The sequence below is a fragment of the Microcebus murinus genome, chromosome 22, assembly GCF_040939455.1.
Source record: "Microcebus murinus isolate Inina chromosome 22, M.murinus_Inina_mat1.0, whole genome shotgun sequence".
NCBI classification, from domain to species: Eukaryota; Metazoa; Chordata; class Mammalia; order Primates; family Cheirogaleidae; genus Microcebus; species Microcebus murinus.
Genome location: NC_134125.1, coordinates 34,996,308 through 35,022,253, shown reverse-complemented (window position 1 = coordinate 35,022,253; position 25,946 = coordinate 34,996,308). Strand labels below are relative to the sequence as shown.

General features: G+C 63.1%; 8 pseudogenes; all 8 read left to right on the top strand.

Annotated features, from left to right (window-relative positions):
* Positions 1 to 786: 786 nt before the first annotated feature.
* Positions 787 to 908, top strand: LOC142863728 (uncharacterized; annotated as a pseudogene).
* A 3,407-nt stretch (positions 909 to 4,315) lies between these two features.
* Positions 4,316 to 4,433, top strand: LOC142863671 (uncharacterized; annotated as a pseudogene).
* Positions 4,434 to 7,950: 3,517 nt separating this feature from the next.
* LOC142863727 (uncharacterized) lies at positions 7,951 to 8,072 on the top strand (annotated as a pseudogene).
* A 3,407-nt stretch (positions 8,073 to 11,479) lies between these two features.
* On the top strand, positions 11,480 to 11,597 carry LOC142863670 (uncharacterized; annotated as a pseudogene).
* A 3,528-nt stretch (positions 11,598 to 15,125) lies between these two features.
* LOC142863726 (uncharacterized) lies at positions 15,126 to 15,247 on the top strand (annotated as a pseudogene).
* Positions 15,248 to 18,652: 3,405 nt separating this feature from the next.
* Positions 18,653 to 18,770, top strand: LOC142863669 (uncharacterized; annotated as a pseudogene).
* Positions 18,771 to 22,300: 3,530 nt separating this feature from the next.
* On the top strand, positions 22,301 to 22,422 carry LOC142863725 (uncharacterized; annotated as a pseudogene).
* Positions 22,423 to 25,828: 3,406 nt separating this feature from the next.
* LOC142863712 (uncharacterized) lies at positions 25,829 to 25,946 on the top strand (annotated as a pseudogene).

Sequence of the window (25,946 nt, the reverse complement as noted above, 5' to 3'; positions counted from 1 at the left end):
GGGTGGTCGGGGTCCAATGCAGCCCCGGCCAGGCCCAGGCCCCTTGGACTGGGCCACAGGAGGACACAGAGGAGGGTCCCGGCCCCCACGGTAGCGGTGCGGGCAGTTCTCCAAGGGCTTGGGCGTTTTCCAGTGGTAGGAGATGGAGGGGACTGATTTCTTCAGCGCCACACAAACCACGCCACCCCACCCCACCCATGGGACACATCCCGAGAGAGAGAGAGAGAGAGAGAGAGAGAGAGAGAGAGAGAGAGTGAGAGAGAGTGAGAGAGAGAGAGACGCCCCATACACTCGCTCCCCTCCCTTTTGCGCTGTGCCCCGGCCCTGGTCTGGGGGAATAGGGGGCAGCCCACCCACAGGGCTGGGGGGGGCGCAGCTGAAAGAGGTTGTCGGGGAGGGCGGCCCCTGGCTGGGGTCAAAGGGCGAGAGCCCCGCGCGTGCGCAGTCAGCAGTGGCGGCGGCGGGGACGCGCTGGGGGTTGGGCAGCTGGTAGGTGAAGTAGGCCAGGCGAGGAGAGGAGGTGGGCTGGAAGGTCTCCACCTTGGCGAGTCCAGCCGTGGAATCGCATCTTGTTGAGTGAGTGTGAGTGTGTGTGGGTGTGTATAGAGAGACAGCTCCCCACCCCGGCCCGCCCCGCCCCGCCCGTCACCCCTGTCCCTCGGAGCCCGCCGGACCCGGCCGGCGAACTCAACAGTCCCGGCCCGGCGCGGGGCCTGGGGCGGGAGGAGGCGGCGGGGAAGCGCAGAGAGGCTCGGCTTCTTGAGCGTGGCAGGGGCGCCTTCCACCGTCTAGGGCCACACCACCCTGAACGCGCCCGCCGGATCTCGTCTGTTCTCGGAAGCTAAGCAGGGTCGGGCCTGGTTAGTACTTGGATGGAGACCGCCTGGGAATACCGGGTGCGGTAGGCTGCTGCTGCTTTTTTTTTTTTGCCTCTTGTTCTGTCCCCTTTCTGGGAGCGCGGCGGCGGACCGGGGTGGGGGTCACCCCCACCCTCAGCGCCCGCCGCGGTGCCTGGCACCCCAGCCCGCACCGTGGGGCCTCCTCTTGTCCCAAGCCGCGACACCGCCGCCACGCGACAGCATGCGTGGCATCTGGACTGTCAGGTCTCAGACCAAAGGTCTGGTCTGTGGGAACCGACACGCTGGAGGAAACCTTGAGAGTCTGAGAGGGGAGGGAGTTCCAGAAGAAGGCCAGGATGTCATTTTGAGGGAGTACGTGACCAGAACTCGTCCCGTTGCTTTTGGGGTTCTATGGGCTCCACGTAGGAATCTTTGGTGGTGGCACCTGATGTTGGGGGATCCGGAGTCACACCCAGACCTGCTCCACAGGCCTCCTTTTACTTTTCTCTTCGGATTCATTATTTTTAAAACGTGTCTCTTACCTCTATTATTGCATTTTCTTTTCTCTCTCTTTTCAAGCAGTTGATGGGAGTCCAAGTATCCAGGTGACATGTGTTGCCCGTGCCCCCCTCCCCCCTGTGTTCTTATTCATTTACCTCTCATGTTGTTCCAGCGTATTGTGGGGGTACCAATGTTAAGGTCGGGTACGTTGTCCTCTCCCAGCCTCCCCCCTCCGGTCATTAGCTTCAAGTGCGCCCATCCCCCAGTCGGTGCGCACCCACCCCATTCCTAATGGATGTGTATGCCCATCCCCTCCTCCCGCCCGCCCGACGCCCACCCGATGAAGGTGATTCCTCTGTGTCCACTTAGGTGTCCATCCGTTCGTACCGATTTGGTGGTGAGCGCGCTCACGTGGCGCTCGTGTGTCCATTCTTGGGATACTTGGCTTACTGGAACGGGTTCCAGCTCTGGCCGGGAGAACACGAGAGGTGCCCTCTCACCGCTGCTCCTCAGGGCCGAATGGCACTCCGTGGTGTCCACGCGCCAGATTTTATTAATGCACTCCTGGATGGATGGGCACTCGGGTCGCTTCCACATCTTTGCGATTGTGAATTGTGCCCTAACTGTAACCCTAACCCTTACCCCGCCCGTCTCCTGTGCCCCTGCCTGACGCACTCCTCCCCGGCCAGGCCCGTCACCGTCCTCGGCCCCTGCCTGAACGGCTCCTTCCTACCCGGCCCGTCACCGTCACCGTCTTCGGCCCCTGCCTGACATGCTCCTCCTTGCCCGTCACCATCCTCGGCCCCTGCATGACCGGCTCCCCCGTCGCCTGGGCCTTCCAAGGGCTTGGTGTGGACGCTGCTTCCAGGAAGCCCTCCAGAAACCCGGCAGCAGGGTGGACGCAGCAGTCTCGAGCAGCCATCCCTAAGTCGCGTGTGGGGGACGTGCCCCCGCTGTGCCGTGGGGGCCCAGCCTGGTGTCTTCCCTGAGGCCCTGCGGCTGCCGCTCCCCGCGAGGGGAGAGCGGCGGAGGTGGGGACGGCCTCCTGATGGGGACGTACACGCAGCTCTCCACACGCAGCTCTCCACGTCGGATTCCGGGGCTCTCTGTCCTGCCAGAAGGCCCAGCTGGCCTGCGGGTCCTTAGAGTGGCAAAAACATCCAAAAACTGAGATTGAGGGTCCGGTGGGTGTCTGCACTTTTGTGCTGGGTACCCCAGGGAGGCCCGGGGGCTGGCTGGACAACGTGGTCTGCTGGGCGGGGGGTTTGGAGGAGCAACTGATGCCCTTTGCACTTTGGGTAGCAAGAGTCTGAGGTGTCTCTGAGCCCTGCGCCATGTCGGGCGGGGGCGCGGGGGGGGGGGAGGAGGAGGAGGTGGGAAGGGCCGGGGCCTGCAGTGGTGTTCCCGGGGTGGCACGGCAAGTGGCTTCTTCCACAGGCTGCTTGGCCTGGGCTCCCTGCACCTGGGCCTTTGGAGGACTGGCCCTGTGCTTGCCAACACTTCCTGCAGGGACCCAGAGCTGGGAGGTTGCATCTCTCAGCCCTGGGTCGGGCAGAGCCCCAGCAGGCCATGCCCACAACCTCTCTCAGCACGGGTCCCCCAGAAGGCTCCTTTGGGACCAGGATTCTCTTGCGGTGACTCTTTAAGGTCTGGCCCCTGGATGGAGGGGCACCAGGAGTAGAGGAGCAGGAAGGGGAAGGGGGTGGCCAGGCGAGGGGACACGTTGAGGCCAAGTCCCAGCTTCAGCCTGATCCTCCTGGGAACCCCGGGGTGGACATCACACCTCCTGGTTGTCCCGCTCTGAGACAAGGAGCCGGGCTTCGCATTCCCACAGCAGCCGGTCGTGGGCTGAGGACACCTGGGGCGTTGGGAACTCCCTGGCTTCTCCTTGGTTTAACATCTGGAGCTGCTTGTGAATTGTGCCGCCACACACACCCGAGTGCAGGTGTCTTCCGCACAGACTGCGGGCCTCGCTCTTCTGAATGCCGCTAGCTCGCCAACCACCCACGGGTGAACCTGGTCAGGGTACTTTCTCTCAGGGACAGACTCTGATCCGGGCGGGCTACCGGTGTCTCTGTTTGCTCGTTTCTTTCTTCCATTTCGGGAAAGTCTTCCTTGCTGGGTGTGGAAATCTCCTATGCCTTCCCTCGCCTATTCTGTCAGCTTTAAAATTCTCTTTCAGTTGCCACCCTCACAGATGGTTTAGGAAACTCTTTCCGGTGCACTCATTAGTGAAATGACCTCCATGAAGCTGGAATCCAATATCTAATCGCCGATTTTTAGCGAGTCCACACGCCAGGGTGGTCGGGGTCCAATGCAGCCCCGGCCAGGCCCAGGCCCCTTGGACTGGGCCACAGGAGGACACAGAGGAGGGTCCCGGCCCCCACGGTAGCGGTGCGGGCAGTTCTCCAAGGGCTTGGGGGTTTTCCAGAGGGAGGAGATGGAGGGGATTGATTTCTTCAGAGCCCCCCAAAGCACCCCACCCCACCCCACCACACCCATGGGACACATCCCGAGAGACGCCCCTACACTCGCTCCCCTCCCCCATGCGCTGTGCCCCAGCCCTGGCCCTGGGGAATAGGCGGCAGCCCACGCACAGGGCGGGGGGCACAGCTGAAAGGGTTTGTGGGGGAGGGCGGCCCCTGGCTGGGGGCAAAGGTCGAGCGCCCCGTGCGTGTGCTCAGTCAGCAGGGGCGGCGCGCTGGGGGTGGGGGGCAGGTAGGTGAAGGAGGCGAGGAGAGGAGGGGGGCTGGAAGGTCTCCACCTTGGCGGGTCCAGCCGTGGAGGCCCATCTCGCGTGTGTGTGTGTGTGTGTGTGTGTGTGTGTGTGTGTGTCTGGACAGCCCCCCACGCCGCCCCGCCCCTCTCCCCAGTCCCGCGGAGCCCGCCGGACCCGGCCGGCGAACGCAACAGGCCCGGAGAGGGGAAGCGCAGAGAGGCTCGGCTTCTTGAGCGGGGCAGGGGCGCCCTCCGCCGTCTCCGGCCATGCCGGCCTGAACGCGCCCGGTCTCGTCTGGTCTCGGAAGCTAAGCAGGGTCGGGCCTGGTCAGTACTTGGATGGGAGACCGCCTGGGAATACTGGTGCCGTAGGCTTTTTTTTTTTTTTGCCTCTTGTTCTGTCCCCTTTCTGGGAGCGCGGCGGCGGTCAGGGGGATCACCCCCACCCTCAGCGCCCGTCGCGGTGCCTGGCGCCCCAGCCCGCACCGTGGGGCCTCCTCTTGTCCCGAGCTGTGACACCGCCGCCACGCGGCAGCACGCGTGGCATCTGGACTGTCAGGTGTCAGACCAAAGGTCTGGTCTGTGGGAACCGACACGCTGGAGGAAACCTTGAGAGGCTGAGAGGGGAGGGAGTTCCAGGAGAATTCCAGGACGTCATTTTGAGCGAGTATGTGACCAGAACTCATCCCGTTGCTTTTGGGGTTCTACGGGCTACACGTAGGAATCTTTGGTGGTGGCACTGGATGTTGGGGGATCCGGAGTCACACGCAGACCTGCTCCACAGGCCTCATTTTACTTTTCTTTTCGGATTCATTTTCTGAAAAGGTGTGTCTTATCTCTATGATTACATTTCCTTTTCTCTCTCTTTCCGAGCAGATCATGGGAGTCCACGTATTGAGGTGACATGTATTGCCCGTGCCCCCCTCCCCCCCGTTTTCTGATTCATTTATTTCTCATTTTCTCCCAGCGTATGGTGGGGGTACCAATGTTAAGGTCAGCTGCATCGCCCTGTCCCCGCCTCCCCCCTCGGGTCAGAGCTTCAAGTGCGCCCATGCCCCGGTTGGTGCGCACCCACCCCATTCCTAATGGATGTGCATGCCCATCCCCTGCCCACGCCCGCCCGACACCCACCCGATGAAGGCGATTCCTCTGTGTCCACTTAGGTGTCCATCGGTTCCTACCAATCTGCTGGCGAGCGCGCGCACGTGGCGCTCTTGTGTCCGTTCTTGGGACACTTGGCTTACTGGAACGGGTTCCAGCTCTGGCCGGGAGAACACGAGAGGTGCCCTCTCACCGCTGTTCCTCATAGCTGAACGGCACTCCGTGGTGTCCACGCGCCACATTTTATTAATGCACCCGTGGATCGATGGGCACTCGGGGCGCTTCCACATCTTTGCGATTGTGAATGGCGCCCTAACTGTAACCCTGACCCCTACCCAGCCCGTCTCCTCTGCCCCTGCCTGAGGCGCTCCTCCCCCGCCAGGCCCGTCACTGTCCTCGTCCCCTGCCTGACCGGCTCCTCCCCGCCCGGCCTGTCACCATCCTCTGCCCCTGCGTGACACGCTCCTCCCCGCCCGGCCCATCACCTTGGCCCCTGCCTGACTCGCTCCTCCCCACCTCGGCCCCTGCCTGACGGTCTCCTCCGTCGCCTGGGCCTTCCGAGGGCTTGGTGTGGACGCTGCTTCCAGGAAGCCCTCCAGGAACCCGGCAGCCGGGCGGCCGCAGCAGTCTCGCGCAGCCCTCGCTAAGTCGCGGGCGGGGCACGTGCCCCCACTGTGCCGCGGGGGCCCAGCCCGGTGTCTTCTCTGAGGCCCTGCGGCTGCCGCTCCCCGCGAGGGGAGAGCCGTGGAGGTGGGGACCGCCTCCTGGTGGGGACGTACACCCAGCTCTCCGCGTCGGATTCCGGGGCTCTCTGTCCTGCCCGGAGGCCCAGCTGGCCTGCGGGTCCTTAGAGTGGCAGAAACGTCCTCAAGCTGATATTGCCAGTCAGGTGGGTGTCTGCACTTTTGTGCCGGGCACCCCAGGGAGGCCCAGGGGCTGGCTGGACAACGCGGCCTGCTGGGGGTCGGGGGTGCGCTTTGGAGGAGCAACTGATGCCCTTTGGACTTTGCTAGCAGCGTCTGAGGTGTCTCTGAGCCCTGCTCCATGTCGGGGAGAGGAGGAGGAGGAGGAGGTGGCAGGGGCCGTGACCTACAGTCGTGTTCCCGGGGTGGCACGGCATGTGGCTTCTTCCACAGGCTGCTCGGCCTGGGCTCCCTGCACCTGGGCCTTTGGAGGACTGGCCCTGTTCTTGCCGACACTTCCTGCAGGGACCCAGAGCTGGGAGGTTGCATCTCCCAGCCCTGGGTCGGGCAGAGCCCCAGCGGGCCATGCCCACAACCTCTCTCAGCACGGGTCCCCCAGAAGGCTTCTTTGGGACCAGGATTCTCTTGCGGGTGACTGTTTAAGGTCTGGCCCCTGGGTGGAGGGGCACCAGGAGTAGAGGAGCAGGAAGGGGAAGGGGGTGGCCAGGTGAGGGGACACTTTGAGGCCAAGTCCAAGCTTCAGCCTGATCCTCCTGGGAACCCCGGGGTGGACATCACACCTCCTGGTTGTCCTGCTCTGAGACCCGGACCCGGGCTTCGCATTTTCACAGCAGCCGGTCGTGGGCTGAGGACACCTGGGGCGTTGGGAACTCCCTGGCTTCTCCTTGGTTTAACATCTGAGCTGCTTGTGAATTGTGCCGCCACACACACCCGAGTGCAGGTGTCTTCCGCACAGACTGCGGGCCTCGCTCTTCTGAATGCCGCTAGCTCGCCACCCACCCACGGGTGAACCTGGTCAGGGTACTTTCTCTCAGGGGCAGACTCTGATCCGGGCGGGCTACCGGTGTCTCTGTTTGCTCGTTTCTTTCTTCCATTTCGGGAAAGGCTTCCTTACTGGGTGTGGAAATCTCCTATGCCTTTCCTCACCTATTCTGTCAGCTTTAAAATTCTCTTTCAGTTACCACCCTCACAGATGGAGTAGGAAACTCTTTCCGGTGCACTCATTAGTGAAATGACCTCAATGAAGCTGGAATCCAATATCTAATCGCCGATTTCTAGCGAGTCCACACGCCAGGGTGGTCGGGGTCCAATGCAGCCCCGGCCAGGCCCAGGCCCCTTGGACTGGGCCACAGGAGGACACAGAGGAGGGTCCCGGCCCCCACGGTAGCGGTGCGGGCAGTTCTCCAAGGGCTTGGGCGTTTTCCAGTGGTAGGAGATGGAGGGGACTGATTTCTTCAGCGCCACACAAACCACGCCACCCCACCCCACCCATGGGACACATCCCGAGAGAGAGAGAGAGAGAGAGAGAGAGAGAGAGAGAGAGAGAGAGAGAGAGTGAGAGAGAGTGAGAGAGAGAGAGACGCCCCATACACTCGCTCCCCTCCCTTTTGCGCTGTGCCCCGGCCCTGGTCTGGGGGAATAGGGGGCAGCCCACCCACAGGGCTGGGGGGGGCGCAGCTGAAAGAGGTTGTCGGGGAGGGCGGCCCCTGGCTGGGGTCAAAGGGCGAGAGCCCTGCGCGTGCGCAGTCAGCAGTGGCGGCGGCGGGGACGCGCTGGGGGTTGGGCAGCTGGTAGGTGAAGTAGGCCAGGCGAGGAGAGGAGGTGGGCTGGAAGGTCTCCACCTTGGCGAGTCCAGCCGTGGAATCGCATCTTGTTGAGTGAGTGTGAGTGTGTGTGGGTGTGTATAGAGAGACAGCTCCCCACCCCGGCCCGCCCCGCCCCGCCCGTCACCCCTGTCCCTCGGAGCCCGCCGGACCCGGCCGGCGAACTCAACAGTCCCGGCCCGGCGCGGGGCCTGGGGCGGGAGGAGGCGGCGGGGAAGCGCAGAGAGGCTCGGCTTCTTGAGCGTGGCAGGGGCGCCTTCCACCGTCTAGGGCCACACCACCCTGAACGCGCCCGCCGGATCTCGTCTGTTCTCGGAAGCTAAGCAGGGTCGGGCCTGGTTAGTACTTGGATGGAGACCGCCTGGGAATACCGGGTGCGGTAGGCTGCTGCTGCTTTTTTTTTTTTGCCTCTTGTTCTGTCCCCTTTCTGGGAGCGCGGCGGCGGACCGGGGTGGGGGTCACCCCCACCCTCAGCGCCCGCCGCGGTGCCTGGCACCCCAGCCCGCACCGTGGGGCCTCCTCTTGTCCCAAGCCGCGACACCGCCGCCACGCGACAGCATGCGTGGCATCTGGACTGTCAGGTCTCAGACCAAAGGTCTGGTCTGTGGGAACCGACACGCTGGAGGAAACCTTGAGAGTCTGAGAGGGGAGGGAGTTCCAGAAGAAGGCCAGGATGTCATTTTGAGGGAGTACGTGACCAGAACTCGTCCCGTTGCTTTTGGGGTTCTATGGGCTCCACGTAGGAATCTTTGGTGGTGGCACCTGATGTTGGGGGATCCGGAGTCACACCCAGACCTGCTCCACAGGCCTCCTTTTACTTTTCTCTTCGGATTCATTATTTTTAAAACGTGTCTCTTACCTCTATTATTGCATTTTCTTTTCTCTCTCTTTTCAAGCAGTTGATGGGAGTCCAAGTATCCAGGTGACATGTGTTGCCCGTGCCCCCCTCCCCCCTGTGTTCTTATTCATTTACCTCTCATGTTGTTCCAGCGTATTGTGGGGGTACCAATGTTAAGGTCGGGTACGTTGTCCTCTCCCAGCCTCCCCCCTCCGGTCATTAGCTTCAAGTGCGCCCATCCCCCAGTCGGTGCGCACCCACCCCATTCCTAATGGATGTGTATGCCCATCCCCTCCTCCCGCCCGCCCGACGCCCACCCGATGAAGGTGATTCCTCTGTGTCCACTTAGGTGTCCATCCGTTCGTACCGATTTGGTGGTGAGCGCGCTCACGTGGCGCTCGTGTGTCCATTCTTGGGATACTTGGCTTACTGGAACGGGTTCCAGCTCTGGCCGGGAGAACACGAGAGGTGCCCTCTCACCGCTGCTCCTCAGGGCCGAATGGCACTCCGTGGTGTCCACGCGCCAGATTTTATTAATGCACTCCTGGATGGATGGGCACTCGGGTCGCTTCCACATCTTTGCGATTGTGAATTGTGCCCTAACTGTAACCCTAACCCTTACCCCGCCCGTCTCCTGTGCCCCTGCCTGACGCACTCCTCCCCGGCCAGGCCCGTCACCGTCCTCGGCCCCTGCCTGAACGGCTCCTTCCTACCCGGCCCGTCACCGTCACCGTCTTCGGCCCCTGCCTGACATGCTCCTCCTTGCCCGTCACCATCCTCGGCCCCTGCATGACCGGCTCCCCCGTCGCCTGGGCCTTCCAAGGGCTTGGTGTGGACGCTGCTTCCAGGAAGCCCTCCAGAAACCCGGCAGCAGGGTGGACGCAGCAGTCTCGAGCAGCCATCCCTAAGTCGCGTGTGGGGGACGTGCCCCCGCTGTGCCGTGGGGGCCCAGCCTGGTGTCTTCCCTGAGGCCCTGCGGCTGCCGCTCCCCGCGAGGGGAGAGCGGCGGAGGTGGGGACGGCCTCCTGATGGGGACGTACACGCAGCTCTCCACACGCAGCTCTCCACGTCGGATTCCGGGGCTCTCTGTCCTGCCAGAAGGCCCAGCTGGCCTGCGGGTCCTTAGAGTGGCAAAAACATCCAAAAACTGAGATTGAGGGTCCGGTGGGTGTCTGCACTTTTGTGCTGGGTACCCCAGGGAGGCCCGGGGGCTGGCTGGACAACGTGGTCTGCTGGGCGGGGGGTTTGGAGGAGCAACTGATGCCCTTTGCACTTTGGGTAGCAAGAGTCTGAGGTGTCTCTGAGCCCTGCGCCATGTCGGGCGGGGGCGCGGGGGGGGGGGAGGAGGAGGAGGTGGGAAGGGCCGGGGCCTGCAGTGGTGTTCCCGGGGTGGCACGGCAAGTGGCTTCTTCCACAGGCTGCTTGGCCTGGGCTCCCTGCACCTGGGCCTTTGGAGGACTGGCCCTGTGCTTGCCAACACTTCCTGCAGGGACCCAGAGCTGGGAGGTTGCATCTCTCAGCCCTGGGTCGGGCAGAGCCCCAGCAGGCCATGCCCACAACCTCTCTCAGCACGGGTCCCCCAGAAGGCTCCTTTGGGACCAGGATTCTCTTGCGGTGACTCTTTAAGGTCTGGCCCCTGGATGGAGGGGCACCAGGAGTAGAGGAGCAGGAAGGGGAAGGGGGTGGCCAGGCGAGGGGACACGTTGAGGCCAAGTCCCAGCTTCAGCCTGATCCTCCTGGGAACCCCGGGGTGGACATCACACCTCCTGGTTGTCCCGCTCTGAGACAAGGAGCCGGGCTTCGCATTCCCACAGCAGCCGGTCGTGGGCTGAGGACACCTGGGGCGTTGGGAACTCCCTGGCTTCTCCTTGGTTTAACATCTGGAGCTGCTTGTGAATTGTGCCGCCACACACACCCGAGTGCAGGTGTCTTCCGCACAGACTGCGGGCCTCGCTCTTCTGAATGCCGCTAGCTCGCCAACCACCCACGGGTGAACCTGGTCAGGGTACTTTCTCTCAGGGACAGACTCTGATCCGGGCGGGCTACCGGTGTCTCTGTTTGCTCGTTTCTTTCTTCCATTTCGGGAAAGTCTTCCTTGCTGGGTGTGGAAATCTCCTATGCCTTCCCTCGCCTATTCTGTCAGCTTTAAAATTCTCTTTCAGTTGCCACCCTCACAGATGGTTTAGGAAACTCTTTCCGGTGCACTCATTAGTGAAATGACCTCCATGAAGCTGGAATCCAATATCTAATCGCCGATTTTTAGCGAGTCCACACGCCAGGGTGGTCGGGGTCCAATGCAGCCCCGGCCAGGCCCAGGCCCCTTGGACTGGGCCACAGGAGGACACAGAGGAGGGTCCCGGCCCCCACGGTAGCGGTGCGGGCAGTTCTCCAAGGGCTTGGGGGTTTTCCAGAGGGAGGAGATGGAGGGGATTGATTTCTTCAGAGCCCCCCAAAGCACCCCACCCCACCCCACCACACCCATGGGACACATCCCGAGAGACGCCCCTACACTCGCTCCCCTCCCCCATGCGCTGTGCCCCAGCCCTGGCCCTGGGGAATAGGCGGCAGCCCACGCACAGGGCGGGGGGCACAGCTGAAAGGGTTTGTGGGGGAGGGCGGCCCCTGGCTGGGGGCAAAGGTCGAGCGCCCCGTGCGTGTGCTCAGTCAGCAGGGGCGGCGCGCTGGGGGTGGGGGGCAGGTAGGTGAAGGAGGCGAGGAGAGGAGGGGGGCTGGAAGGTCTCCACCTTGGCGGGTCCAGCCGTGGAGGCCCATCTCGCGTGTGTGTGTGTGTGTGTGTGTGTGTGTGTGTGTGTGTCTGGACAGCCCCCCACGCCGCCCCGCCCCTCTCCCCAGTCCCGCGGAGCCCGCCGGACCCGGCCGGCGAACGCAACAGGCCCGGAGAGGGGAAGCGCAGAGAGGCTCGGCTTCTTGAGCGGGGCAGGGGCGCCCTCCGCCGTCTCCGGCCATGCCGGCCTGAACGCGCCCGGTCTCGTCTGGTCTCGGAAGCTAAGCAGGGTCGGGCCTGGTCAGTACTTGGATGGGAGACCGCCTGGGAATACTGGTGCCGTAGGCTTTTTTTTTTTTTTTTTTTTTTTGCCTCTTGTTCTGTCCCCTTTCTGGGAGCGCGGCGGCGGTCAGGGGGATCACCCCCACCCTCAGCGCCCGTCGCGGTGCCTGGCGCCCCAGCCCGCACCGTGGGGCCTCCTCTTGTCCCGAGCTGTGACACCGCCGCCACGCGGCAGCACGCGTGGCATCTGGACTGTCAGGTGTCAGACCAAAGGTCTGGTCTGTGGGAACCGACACGCTGGAGGAAACCTTGAGAGGCTGAGAGGGGAGGGAGTTCCAGGAGAATTCCAGGACGTCATTTTGAGCGAGTATGTGACCAGAACTCATCCCGTTGCTTTTGGGGTTCTACGGGCTACACGTAGGAATCTTTGGTGGTGGCACTGGATGTTGGGGGATCCGGAGTCACACGCAGACCTGCTCCACAGGCCTCATTTTACTTTTCTTTTCGGATTCATTTTCTGAAAAGGTGTGTCTTATCTCTATGATTACATTTCCTTTTCTCTCTCTTTCCGAGCAGATCATGGGAGTCCACGTATTGAGGTGACATGTATTGCCCGTGCCCCCCTCCCCCCCGTTTTCTGATTCATTTATTTCTCATTTTCTCCCAGCGTATGGTGGGGGTACCAATGTTAAGGTCAGCTGCATCGCCCTGTCCCCGCCTCCCCCCTCGGGTCAGAGCTTCAAGTGCGCCCATGCCCCGGTTGGTGCGCACCCACCCCATTCCTAATGGATGTGCATGCCCATCCCCTGCCCACGCCCGCCCGACACCCACCCGATGAAGGCGATTCCTCTGTGTCCACTTAGGTGTCCATCGGTTCCTACCAATCTGCTGGCGAGCGCGCGCACGTGGCGCTCTTGTGTCCGTTCTTGGGACACTTGGCTTACTGGAACGGGTTCCAGCTCTGGCCGGGAGAACACGAGAGGTGCCCTCTCACCGCTGTTCCTCATAGCTGAACGGCACTCCGTGGTGTCCACGCGCCACATTTTATTAATGCACCCGTGGATCGATGGGCACTCGGGGCGCTTCCACATCTTTGCGATTGTGAATGGCGCCCTAACTGTAACCCTGACCCCTACCCAGCCCGTCTCCTCTGCCCCTGCCTGAGGCGCTCCTCCCCCGCCAGGCCCGTCACTGTCCTCGTCCCCTGCCTGACCGGCTCCTCCCCGCCCGGCCTGTCACCATCCTCTGCCCCTGCGTGACACGCTCCTCCCCGCCCGGCCCATCACCTTGGCCCCTGCCTGACTCGCTCCTCCCCACCTCGGCCCCTGCCTGACGGGCTCCTCCGTCGCCTGGGCCTTCCGAGGGCTTGGTGTGGACGCTGCTTCCAGGAAGCCCTCCAGGAACCCGGCAGCCGGGCGGCCGCAGCAGTCTCGCGCAGCCCTCGCTAAGTCGCGGGCGGGGCACGTGCCCCCACTGTGCCGCGGGGGCCCAGCCCGGTGTCTTCTCTGAGGCCCTGCGGCTGCCGCTCCCCGCGAGGGGAGAGCCGTGGAGGTGGGGACCGCCTCCTGGTGGGGACGTACACCCAGCTCTCCGCGTCGGATTCCGGGGCTCTCTGTCCTGCCCGGAGGCCCAGCTGGCCTGCGGGTCCTTAGAGTGGCAGAAACGTCCTCAAGCTGATATTGCCAGTCAGGTGGGTGTCTGCACTTTTGTGCCGGGCACCCCAGGGAGGCCCAGGGGCTGGCTGGACAACGCGGCCTGCTGGGGGTCGGGGGTGCGCTTTGGAGGAGCAACTGATGCCCTTTGGACTTTGCTAGCAGCGTCTGAGGTGTCTCTGAGCCCTGCTCCATGTCGGGGAGAGGAGGAGGAGGAGGAGGTGGCAGGGGCCGTGACCTACAGTCGTGTTCCCGGGGTGGCACGGCATGTGGCTTCTTCCACAGGCTGCTCGGCCTGGGCTCCCTGCACCTGGGCCTTTGGAGGACTGGCCCTGTTCTTGCCGACACTTCCTGCAGGGACCCAGAGCTGGGAGGTTGCATCTCCCAGCCCTGGGTCGGGCAGAGCCCCAGCGGGCCATGCCCACAACCTCTCTCAGCACGGGTCCCCCAGAAGGCTTCTTTGGGACCAGGATTCTCTTGCGGGTGACTGTTTAAGGTCTGGCCCCTGGGTGGAGGGGCACCAGGAGTAGAGGAGCAGGAAGGGGAAGGGGGTGGCCAGGTGAGGGGACACTTTGAGGCCAAGTCCAAGCTTCAGCCTGATCCTCCTGGGAACCCCGGGGTGGACATCACACCTCCTGGTTGTCCTGCTCTGAGACCCGGACCCGGGCTTCGCATTTTCACAGCAGCCGGTCGTGGGCTGAGGACACCTGGGGCGTTGGGAACTCCCTGGCTTCTCCTTGGTTTAACATCTGAGCTGCTTGTGAATTGTGCCGCCACACACACCCGAGTGCAGGTGTCTTCCGCACAGACTGCGGGCCTCGCTCTTCTGAATGCCGCTAGCTCGCCACCCACCCACGGGTGAACCTGGTCAGGGTACTTTCTCTCAGGGGCAGACTCTGATCCGGGCGGGCTACCGGTGTCTCTGTTTGCTCGTTTCTTTCTTCCATTTCGGGAAAGGCTTCCTTACTGGGTGTGGAAATCTCCTATGCCTTTCCTCACCTATTCTGTCAGCTTTAAAATTCTCTTTCAGTTACCACCCTCACAGATGGAGTAGGAAACTCTTTCCGGTGCACTCATTAGTGAAATGACCTCAATGAAGCTGGAATCCAATATCTAATCGCCGATTTCTAGCGAGTCCACACGCCAGGGTGGTCGGGGTCCAATGCAGCCCCGGCCAGGCCCAGGCCCCTTGGACTGGGCCACAGGAGGACACAGAGGAGGGTCCCGGCCCCCACGGTAGCGGTGCGGGCAGTTCTCCAAGGGCTTGGGCGTTTTCCAGTGGTAGGAGATGGAGGGGACTGATTTCTTCAGCGCCACACAAACCACGCCACCCCACCCCACCCATGGGACACATCCCGAGAGAGAGAGAGAGAGAGAGAGAGAGAGAGAGAGAGAGAGAGAGAGAGAGAGTGAGAGAGAGTGAGAGAGAGAGAGACGCCCCATACACTCGCTCCCCTCCCTTTTGCGCTGTGCCCCGGCCCTGGTCTGGGGGAATAGGGGGCAGCCCACCCACAGGGCTGGGGGGGGCGCAGCTGAAAGAGGTTGTCGGGGAGGGCGGCCCCTGGCTGGGGTCAAAGGGCGAGAGCCCCGCGCGTGCGCAGTCAGCAGTGGCGGCGGCGGGGACGCGCTGGGGGTTGGGCAGCTGGTAGGTGAAGTAGGCCAGGCGAGGAGAGGAGGGGGGCTGGAAGGTCTCCACCTTGGCGAGTCCAGCCGTGGAATCGCATCTTGTTGAGTGAGTGTGAGTGTGTGTGGGTGTGTATAGAGAGACAGCTCCCCACCCCGGCCCGCCCCGCCCCGCCCGTCACCCCTGTCCCTCGGAGCCCGCCGGACCCGGCCGGCGAACTCAACAGTCCCGGCCCGGCGCGGGGCCTGGGGCGGGAGGAGGCGGCGGGGAAGCGCAGAGAGGCTCGGCTTCTTGAGCGTGGCAGGGGCGCCTTCCACCGTCTAGGGCCACACCACCCTGAACGCGCCCGCCGGATCTCGTCTGTTCTCGGAAGCTAAGCAGGGTCGGGCCTGGTTAGTACTTGGATGGAGACCGCCTGGGAATACCGGGTGCGGTAGGCTGCTGCTGCTTTTTTTTTTTTGCCTCTTGTTCTGTCCCCTTTCTGGGAGCGCGGCGGCGGACCGGGGTGGGGGTCACCCCCACCCTCAGCGCCCGCCGCGGTGCCTGGCACCCCAGCCCGCACCGTGGGGCCTCCTCTTGTCCCAAGCCGCGACACCGCCGCCACGCGACAGCATGCGTGGCATCTGGACTGTCAGGTCTCAGACCAAAGGTCTGGTCTGTGGGAACCGACACGCTGGAGGAAACCTTGAGAGTCTGAGAGGGGAGGGAGTTCCAGAAGAAGGCCAGGATGTCATTTTGAGGGAGTACGTGACCAGAACTCGTCCCGTTGCTTTTGGGGTTCTATGGGCTCCACGTAGGAATCTTTGGTGGTGGCACCTGATGTTGGGGGATCCGGAGTCACACCCAGACCTGCTCCACAGGCCTCCTTTTACTTTTCTCTTCGGATTCATTATTTTTAAAACGTGTCTCTTACCTCTATTATTGCATTTTCTTTTCTCTCTCTTTTCAAGCAGTTGATGGGAGTCCAAGTATCCAGGTGACATGTGTTGCCCGTGCCCCCCTCCCCCCTGTGTTCTTATTCATTTACCTCTCATGTTGTTCCAGCGTATTGTGGGGGTACCAATGTTAAGGTCGGGTACGTTGTCCTCTCCCAGCCTCCCCCCTCCGGTCATTAGCTTCAAGTGCGCCCATCCCCCAGTCGGTGCGCACCCACCCCATTCCTAATGGATGTGTATGCCCATCCCCTCCTCCCGCCCGCCCGACGCCCACCCGATGAAGGTGATTCCTCTGTGTCCACTTAGGTGTCCATCCGTTCGTACCGATTTGGTGGTGAGCGCGCTCACGTGGCGCTCGTGTGTCCATTCTTGGGATACTTGGCTTACTGGAACGGGTTCCAGCTCTGGCCGGGAGAACACGAGAGGTGCCCTCTCACCGCTGCTCCTCAGGGCCGAATGGCACTCCGTGGTGTCCACGCGCCAGATTTTATTAATGCACTCCTGGATGGATGGGCACTCGGGTCGCTTCCACATCTTTGCGATTGTGAATTGTGCCCTAACTGTAACCCTAACCCTTACCCCGCCCGTCTCCTGTGCCCCTGCCTGACGCACTCCTCCCCGGCCAGGCCCGTCACCGTCCTCGGCCCCTGCCTGAACGGCTCCTTCCTACCCGGCCCGTCACCGTCACCGTCTTCGGCCCCTGCCTGACATGCTCCTCCTTGCCCGTCACCATCCTCGGCCCCTGCATGACCGGCTCCCCCGTCGCCTGGGCCTTCCAAGGGCTTGGTGTGGACGCTGCTTCCAGGAAGCCCTCCAGAAACCCGGCAGCAGGGTGGACGCAGCAGTCTCGAGCAGCCATCCCTAAGTCGCGTGTGGGGGACGTGCCCCCGCTGTGCCGTGGGGGCCCAGCCTGGTGTCTTCCCTGAGGCCCTGCGGCTGCCGCTCCCCGCGAGGGGAGAGCGGCGGAGGTGGGGACGGCCTCCTGATGGGGACGTACACGCAGCTCTCCACACGCAGCTCTCCACGTCGGATTCCGGGGCTCTCTGTCCTGCCAGAAGGCCCAGCTGGCCTGCGGGTCCTTAGAGTGGCAAAAACATCCAAAAACTGAGATTGAGGGTCCGGTGGGTGTCTGCACTTTTGTGCTGGGTACCCCAGGGAGGCCCGGGGGCTGGCTGGACAACGTGGTCTGCTGGGCGGGGGGTTTGGAGGAGCAACTGATGCCCTTTGCACTTTGGGTAGCAAGAGTCTGAGGTGTCTCTGAGCCCTGCGCCATGTCGGGCGGGGGCGCGGGGGGGGGGGAGGAGGAGGAGGTGGGAAGGGCCGGGGCCTGCAGTGGTGTTCCCGGGGTGGCACGGCAAGTGGCTTCTTCCACAGGCTGCTTGGCCTGGGCTCCCTGCACCTGGGCCTTTGGAGGACTGGCCCTGTGCTTGCCAACACTTCCTGCAGGGACCCAGAGCTGGGAGGTTGCATCTCTCAGCCCTGGGTCGGGCAGAGCCCCAGTAGGCCATGCCCACAACCTCTCTCAGCACGGGTCCCCCAGAAGGCTCCTTTGGGACCAGGATTCTCTTGCGGTGACTCTTTAAGGTCTGGCCCCTGGATGGAGGGGCACCAGGAGTAGAGGAGCAGGAAGGGGAAGGGGGTGGCCAGGCGAGGGGACACGTTGAGGCCAAGTCCCAGCTTCAGCCTGATCCTCCTGGGAACCCCGGGGTGGACATCACACCTCCTGGTTGTCCCGCTCTGAGACAAGGAGCCGGGCTTCGCATTCCCACAGCAGCCGGTCGTGGGCTGAGGACACCTGGGGCGTTGGGAACTCCCTGGCTTCTCCTTGGTTTAACATCTGGAGCTGCTTGTGAATTGTGCCGCCACACACACCCGAGTGCAGGTGTCTTCCGCACAGACTGCGGGCCTCGCTCTTCTGAATGCCGCTAGCTCGCCAACCACCCACGGGTGAACCTGGTCAGGGTACTTTCTCTCAGGGACAGACTCTGATCCGGGCGGGCTACCGGTGTCTCTGTTTGCTCGTTTCTTTCTTCCATTTCGGGAAAGTCTTCCTTGCTGGGTGTGGAAATCTCCTATGCCTTCCCTCGCCTATTCTGTCAGCTTTAAAATTCTCTTTCAGTTGCCACCCTCACAGATGGTTTAGGAAACTCTTTCCGGTGCACTCATTAGTGAAATGACCTCCATGAAGCTGGAATCCAATATCTAATCGCCGATTTTTAGCGAGTCCACACGCCAGGGTGGTCGGGGTCCAATGCAGCCCCGGCCAGGCCCAGGCCCCTTGGACTGGGCCACAGGAGGACACAGAGGAGGGTCCCGGCCCCCACGGTAGCGGTGCGGGCAGTTCTCCAAGGGCTTGGGGGTTTTCCAGAGGGAGGAGATGGAGGGGATTGATTTCTTCAGAGCCCCCCAAAGCACCCCACCCCACCCCACCACACCCATGGGACACATCCCGAGAGACGCCCCTACACTCGCTCCCCTCCCCCATGCGCTGTGCCCCAGCCCTGGCCCTGGGGAATAGGCGGCAGCCCACGCACAGGGCGGGGGGCACAGCTGAAAGGGTTTGTGGGGGAGGGCGGCCCCTGGCTGGGGGCAAAGGTCGAGCGCCCCGTGCGTGTGCTCAGTCAGCAGGGGCGGCGCGCTGGGGGTGGGGGGCAGGTAGGTGAAGGAGGCGAGGAGAGGAGGGGGGCTGGAAGGTCTCCACCTTGGCGGGTCCAGCCGTGGAGGCCCATCTCGCGTGTGTGTGTGTGTGTGTGTGTGTGTGTGTGTGTGTCTGGACAGCCCCCCACGCCGCCCCGCCCCTCTCCCCAGTCCCGCGGAGCCCGCCGGACCCGGCCGGCGAACGCAACAGGCCCGGAGAGGGGAAGCGCAGAGAGGCTCGGCTTCTTGAGCGGGGCAGGGGCGCCCTCCGCCGTCTCCGGCCATGCCGGCCTGAACGCGCCCGGTCTCGTCTGGTCTCGGAAGCTAAGCAGGGTCGGGCCTGGTCAGTACTTGGATGGGAGACCGCCTGGGAATACTGGTGCCGTAGGCTTTTTTTTTTTTTTTTTTTTTTTTGCCTCTTGTTCTGTCCCCTTTCTGGGAGCGCGGCGGCGGTCAGGGGGATCACCCCCACCCTCAGCGCCCGTCGCGGTGCCTGGCGCCCCAGCCCGCACCGTGGGGCCTCCTCTTGTCCCGAGCTGTGACACCGCCGCCACGCGGCAGCACGCGTGGCATCTGGACTGTCAGGTGTCAGACCAAAGGTCTGGTCTGTGGGAACCGACACGCTGGAGGAAACCTTGAGAGGCTGAGAGGGGAGGGAGTTCCAGGAGAATTCCAGGACGTCATTTTGAGCGAGTATGTGACCAGAACTCATCCCGTTGCTTTTGGGGTTCTACGGGCTACACGTAGGAATCTTTGGTGGTGGCACTGGATGTTGGGGGATCCGGAGTCACACGCAGACCTGCTCCACAGGCCTCATTTTACTTTTCTTTTCGGATTCATTTTCTGAAAAGGTGTGTCTTATCTCTATGATTACATTTCCTTTTCTCTCTCTTTCCGAGCAGATCATGGGAGTCCACGTATTGAGGTGACATGTATTGCCCGTGCCCCCCTCCCCCCCGTTTTCTGATTCATTTATTTCTCATTTTCTCCCAGCGTATGGTGGGGGTACCAATGTTAAGGTCAGCTGCATCGCCCTGTCCCCGCCTCCCCCCTCGGGTCAGAGCTTCAAGTGCGCCCATGCCCCGGTTGGTGCGCACCCACCCCATTCCTAATGGATGTGCATGCCCATCCCCTGCCCACGCCCGCCCGACACCCACCCGATGAAGGCGATTCCTCTGTGTCCACTTAGGTGTCCATCGGTTCCTACCAATCTGCTGGCGAGCGCGCGCACGTGGCGCTCTTGTGTCCGTTCTTGGGACACTTGGCTTACTGGAACGGGTTCCAGCTCTGGCCGGGAGAACACGAGAGGTGCCCTCTCACCGCTGTTCCTCATAGCTGAACGGCACTCCGTGGTGTCCACGCGCCACATTTTATTAATGCACCCGTGGATCGATGGGCACTCGGGGCGCTTCCACATCTTTGCGATTGTGAATGGCGCCCTAACTGTAACCCTGACCCCTACCCAGCCCGTCTCCTCTGCCCCTGCCTGAGGCGCTCCTCCCCCGCCAGGCCCGTCACTGTCCTCGTCCCCTGCCTGACCGGCTCCTCCCCGCCCGGCCTGTCACCATCCTCTGCCCCTGCGTGACACGCTCCTCCCCGCCCGGCCCATCACCTTGGCCCCTGCCTGACTCGCTCCTCCCCACCTCGGCCCCTGCCTGACGGGCTCCTCCGTCGCCTGGGCCTTCCGAGGGCTTGGTGTGGACGCTGCTTCCAGGAAGCCCTCCAGGAACCCGGCAGCCGGGCGGCCGCAGCAGTCTCGTGCAGCCCTCGCTAAGTCGCGGGCGGGGCACGTGCCCCCACTGTGCCGCGGGGGCCCAGCCCGGTGTCTTCTCTGAGGCCCTGCGGCTGCCGCTCCCCGCGAGGGGAGAGCCGTGGAGGTGGGGACCGCCTCCTGGTGGGGACGTACACCCAGCTCTCCGCGTCGGATTCCGGGGCTCTCTGTCCTGCCCGGAGGCCCAGCTGGCCTGCGGGTCCTTAGAGTGGCAGAAACGTCCTCAAGCTGATATTGCCAGTCAGGTGGGTGTCTGCACTTTTGTGCCGGGCACCCCAGGGAGGCCCAGGGGCTGGCTGGACAACGCGGCCTGCTGGGGGTCGGGGGTGCGCTTTGGAGGAGCAACTGATGCCCTTTGGACTTTGCTAGCAGCGTCTGAGGTGTCTCTGAGCCCTGCTCCATGTCGGGGAGAGGAGGAGGAGGAGGAGGTGGCAGGGGCCGTGACCTACAGTCGTGTTCCCGGGGTGGCACGGCATGTGGCTTCTTCCACAGGCTGCTCGGCCTGGGCTCCCTGCACCTGGGCCTTTGGAGGACTGGCCCTGTTCTTGCCGACACTTCCTGCAGGGACCCAGAGCTGGGAGGTTGCATCTCCCAGCCCTGGGTCGGGCAGAGCCCCAGCGGGCCATGCCCACAACCTCTCTCAGCACGGGTCCCCCAGAAGGCTTCTTTGGGACCAGGATTCTCTTGCGGGTGACTGTTTAAGGTCTGGCCCCTGGGTGGAGGGGCACCAGGAGTAGAGGAGCAGGAAGGGGAAGGGGGTGGCCAGGTGAGGGGACACTTTGAGGCCAAGTCCAAGCTTCAGCCTGATCCTCCTGGGAACCCCGGGGTGGACATCACACCTCCTGGTTGTCCTGCTCTGAGACCCGGACCCGGGCTTCGCATTTTCACAGCAGCCGGTCGTGGGCTGAGGACACCTGGGGCGTTGGGAACTCCCTGGCTTCTCCTTGGTTTAACATCTGAGCTGCTTGTGAATTGTGCCGCCACACACACCCGAGTGCAGGTGTCTTCCGCACAGACTGCGGGCCTCGCTCTTCTGAATGCCGCTAGCTCGCCACCCACCCACGGGTGAACCTGGTCAGGGTACTTTCTCTCAGGGGCAGACTCTGATCCGGGCGGGCTACCGGTGTCTCTGTTTGCTCGTTTCTTTCTTCCATTTCGGGAAAGGCTTCCTTACTGGGTGTGGAAATCTCCTATGCCTTTCCTCACCTATTCTGTCAGCTTTAAAATTCTCTTTCAGTTACCACCCTCACAGATGGAGTAGGAAACTCTTTCCGGTGCACTCATTAGTGAAATGACCTCAATGAAGCTGGAATCCAATATCTAATCGCCGATTTCTAGCGAGTCCACACGCCAGGGTGGTCGGGGTCCAATGCAGCCCCGGCCAGGCCCAGGCCCCTTGGACTGGGCCACAGGAGGACACAGAGGAGGGTCCCGGCCCCCACGGTAGCGGTGCGGGCAGTTCTCCAAGGGCTTGGGCGTTTTCCAGTGGTAGGAGATGGAGGGGACTGATTTCTTCAGCGCCACACAAACCACGCCACCCCACCCCACCCATGGGACACATCCCGAGAGAGAGAGAGAGAGAGAGAGAGAGAGAGAGAGAGAGAGAGAGAGAGAGAGTGAGAGAGAGTGAGAGAGAGAGAGACGCCCCATACACTCGCTCCCCTCCCTTTTGCGCTGTGCCCCGGCCCTGGTCTGGGGGAATAGGGGGCAGCCCACCCACAGGGCTGGGGGGGGGCGCAGCTGAAAGAGGTTGTCGGGGAGGGCGGCCCCTGGCTGGGGTCAAAGGGCGAGAGCCCCGCGCGTGCGCAGTCAGCAGTGGCGGCGGCGGGGACGCGCTGGGGGTTGGGCAGCTGGTAGGTGAAGTAGGCCAGGCGAGGAGAGGAGGGGGGCTGGAAGGTCTCCACCTTGGCGAGTCCAGCCGTGGAATCGCATCTTGTTGAGTGAGTGTGAGTGTGTGTGGGTGTGTATAGAGAGACAGCTCCCCACCCCGGCCCGCCCCGCCCCGCCCGTCACCCCTGTCCCTCGGAGCCCGCCGGACCCGGCCGGCGAACTCAACAGTCCCGGCCCGGCGCGGGGCCTGGGGCGGGAGGAGGCGGCGGGGAAGCGCAGAGAGGCTCGGCTTCTTGAGCGTGGCAGGGGCGCCTTCCACCGTCTAGGGCCACACCACCCTGAACGCGCCCGCCGGATCTCGTCTGTTCTCGGAAGCTAAGCAGGGTCGGGCCTGGTTAGTACTTGGATGGAGACCGCCTGGGAATACCGGGTGCGGTAGGCTGCTGCTGCTTTTTTTTTTTTGCCTCTTGTTCTGTCCCCTTTCTGGGAGCGCGGCGGCGGACCGGGGTGGGGGTCACCCCCACCCTCAGCGCCCGCCGCGGTGCCTGGCACCCCAGCCCGCACCGTGGGGCCTCCTCTTGTCCCAAGCCGCGACACCGCCGCCACGCGACAGCATGCGTGGCATCTGGACTGTCAGGTCTCAGACCAAAGGTCTGGTCTGTGGGAACCGACACGCTGGAGGAAACCTTGAGAGTCTGAGAGGGGAGGGAGTTCCAGAAGAAGGCCAGGATGTCATTTTGAGGGAGTACGTGACCAGAACTCGTCCCGTTGCTTTTGGGGTTCTATGGGCTCCACGTAGGAATCTTTGGTGGTGGCACCTGATGTTGGGGGATCCGGAGTCACACCCAGACCTGCTCCACAGGCCTCCTTTTACTTTTCTCTTCGGATTCATTATTTTTAAAACGTGTCTCTTACCTCTATTATTGCATTTTCTTTTCTCTCTCTTTTCAAGCAGTTGATGGGAGTCCAAGTATCCAGGTGACATGTGTTGCCCGTGCCCCCCTCCCCCCTGTGTTCTTATTCATTTACCTCTCATGTTGTTCCAGCGTATTGTGGGGGTACCAATGTTAAGGTCGGGTACGTTGTCCTCTCCCAGCCTCCCCCCTCCGGTCATTAGCTTCAAGTGCGCCCATCCCCCAGTCGGTGCGCACCCACCCCATTCCTAATGGATGTGTATGCCCATCCCCTCCTCCCGCCCGCCCGACGCCCACCCGATGAAGGTGATTCCTCTGTGTCCACTTAGGTGTCCATCCGTTCGTACCGATTTGGTGGTGAGCGCGCTCACGTGGCGCTCGTGTGTCCATTCTTGGGATACTTGGCTTACTGGAACGGGTTCCAGCTCTGGCCGGGAGAACACGAGAGGTGCCCTCTCACCGCTGCTCCTCAGGGCCGAATGGCACTCCGTGGTGTCCACGCGCCAGATTTTATTAATGCACTCCTGGATGGATGGGCACTCGGGTCGCTTCCACATCTTTGCGATTGTGAATTGTGCCCTAACTGTAACCCTAACCCTTACCCCGCCCGTCTCCTGTGCCCCTGCCTGACGCACTCCTCCCCGGCCAGGCCCGTCACCGTCCTCGGCCCCTGCCTGAACGGCTCCTTCCTACCCGGCCCGTCACCGTCACCGTCTTCGGCCCCTGCCTGACATGCTCCTCCTTGCCCGTCACCATCCTCGGCCCCTGCATGACCGGCTCCCCCGTCGCCTGGGCCTTCCAAGGGCTTGGTGTGGACGCTGCTTCCAGGAAGCCCTCCAGAAACCCGGCAGCAGGGTGGACGCAGCAGTCTCGAGCAGCCATCCCTAAGTCGCGTGTGGGGGACGTGCCCCCGCTGTGCCGTGGGGGCCCAGCCTGGTGTCTTCCCTGAGGCCCTGCGGCTGCCGCTCCCCGCGAGGGGAGAGCGGCGGAGGTGGGGACGGCCTCCTGATGGGGACGTACACGCAGCTCTCCACACGCAGCTCTCCACGTCGGATTCCGGGGCTCTCTGTCCTGCCAGAAGGCCCAGCTGGCCTGCGGGTCCTTAGAGTGGCAAAAACATCCAAAAACTGAGATTGAGGGTCCGGTGGGTGTCTGCACTTTTGTGCTGGGTACCCCAGGGAGGCCCGGGGGCTGGCTGGACAACGTGGTCTGCTGGGCGGGGGGTTTGGAGGAGCAACTGATGCCCTTTGCACTTTGGGTAGCAAGAGTCTGAGGTGTCTCTGAGCCCTGCGCCATGTCGGGCGGGGGCGCGGGGGGGGGGGGAGGAGGAGGAGGTGGGAAGGGCCGGGGCCTGCAGTGGTGTTCCCGGGGTGGCACGGCAAGTGGCTTCTTCCACAGGCTGCTTGGCCTGGGCTCCCTGCACCTGGGCCTTTGGAGGACTGGCCCTGTGCTTGCCAACACTTCCTGCAGGGACCCAGAGCTGGGAGGTTGCATCTCTCAGCCCTGGGTCGGGCAGAGCCCCAGCAGGCCATGCCCACAACCTCTCTCAGCACGGGTCCCCCAGAAGGCTCCTTTGGGACCAGGATTCTCTTGCGGTGACTCTTTAAGGTCTGGCCCCTGGATGGAGTGGCACCAGGAGTAGAGGAGCAGGAAGGGGAAGGGGGTGGCCAGGCGAGGGGACACGTTGAGGCCAAGTCCCAGCTTCAGCCTGATCCTCCTGGGAACCCCGGGGTGGACATCACACCTCCTGGTTGTCCCGCTCTGAGACAAGGAGCCGGGCTTCGCATTCCCACAGCAGCCGGTCGTGGGCTGAGGACACCTGGGGCGTTGGGAACTCCCTGGCTTCTCCTTGGTTTAACATCTGGAGCTGCTTGTGAATTGTGCCGCCACACACACCCGAGTGCAGGTGTCTTCCGCACAGACTGCGGGCCTCGCTCTTCTGAATGCCGCTAGCTCGCCAACCACCCACGGGTGAACCTGGTCAGGGTACTTTCTCTCAGGGACAGACTCTGATCCGGGCGGGCTACCGGTGTCTCTGTTTGCTCGTTTCTTTCTTCCATTTCGGGAAAGTCTTCCTTGCTGGGTGTGGAAATCTCCTATGCCTTCCCTCGCCTATTCTGTCAGCTTTAAAATTCTCTTTCAGTTGCCACCCTCACAGATGGTTTAGGAAACTCTTTCCGGTGCACTCATTAGTGAAATGACCTCCATGAAGCTGGAATCCAATATCTAATCGCCGATTTTTAGGGAGTCCACACGCCAGGGTGGTCGGGGTCCAATGCAGCCCCGGCCAGGCCCAGGCCCCTTGGACTGGGCCACAGGAGGACACAGAGGAGGGTCCCGGCCCCCACGGTAGCGGTGCGGGCAGTTCTCCAAGGGCTTGGGGGTTTTCCAGAGGGAGGAGATGGAGGGGATTGATTTCTTCAGAGCCCCCCAAAGCACCCCACCCCACCCCACCACACCCATGGGACACATCCCGAGAGACGCCCCTACACTCGCTCCCCTCCCCCATGCGCTGTGCCCCAGCCCTGGCCCTGGGGAATAGGCGGCAGCCCACGCACAGGGCGGGGGGCACAGCTGAAAGGGTTTGTGGGGGAGGGCGGCCCCTGGCTGGGGGCAAAGGTCGAGCGCCCCGTGCGTGTGCTCAGTCAGCAGGGGCGGCGCGCTGGGGGTGGGGGGCAGGTAGGTGAAGGAGGCGAGGAGAGGAGGGGGGCTGGAAGGTCTCCACCTTGGCGGGTCCAGCCGTGGAGGCCCATCTCGCGTGTGTGTGTGTGTGTGTGTGTGTGTGTGTGTGTGTCTGGACAGCCCCCCACGCCGCCCCGCCCCTCTCCCCAGTCCCGCGGAGCCCGCCGGACCCGGCCGGCGAACGCAACAGGCCCGGAGAGGGGAAGCGCAGAGAGGCTCGGCTTCTTGAGCGGGGCAGGGGCGCCCTCCGCCGTCTCCGGCCATGCCGGCCTGAACGCGCCCGGTCTCGTCTGGTCTCGGAAGCTAAGCAGGGTCGGGCCTGGTCAGTACTTGGATGGGAGACCGCCTGGGAATACTGGTGCCCTAGGCT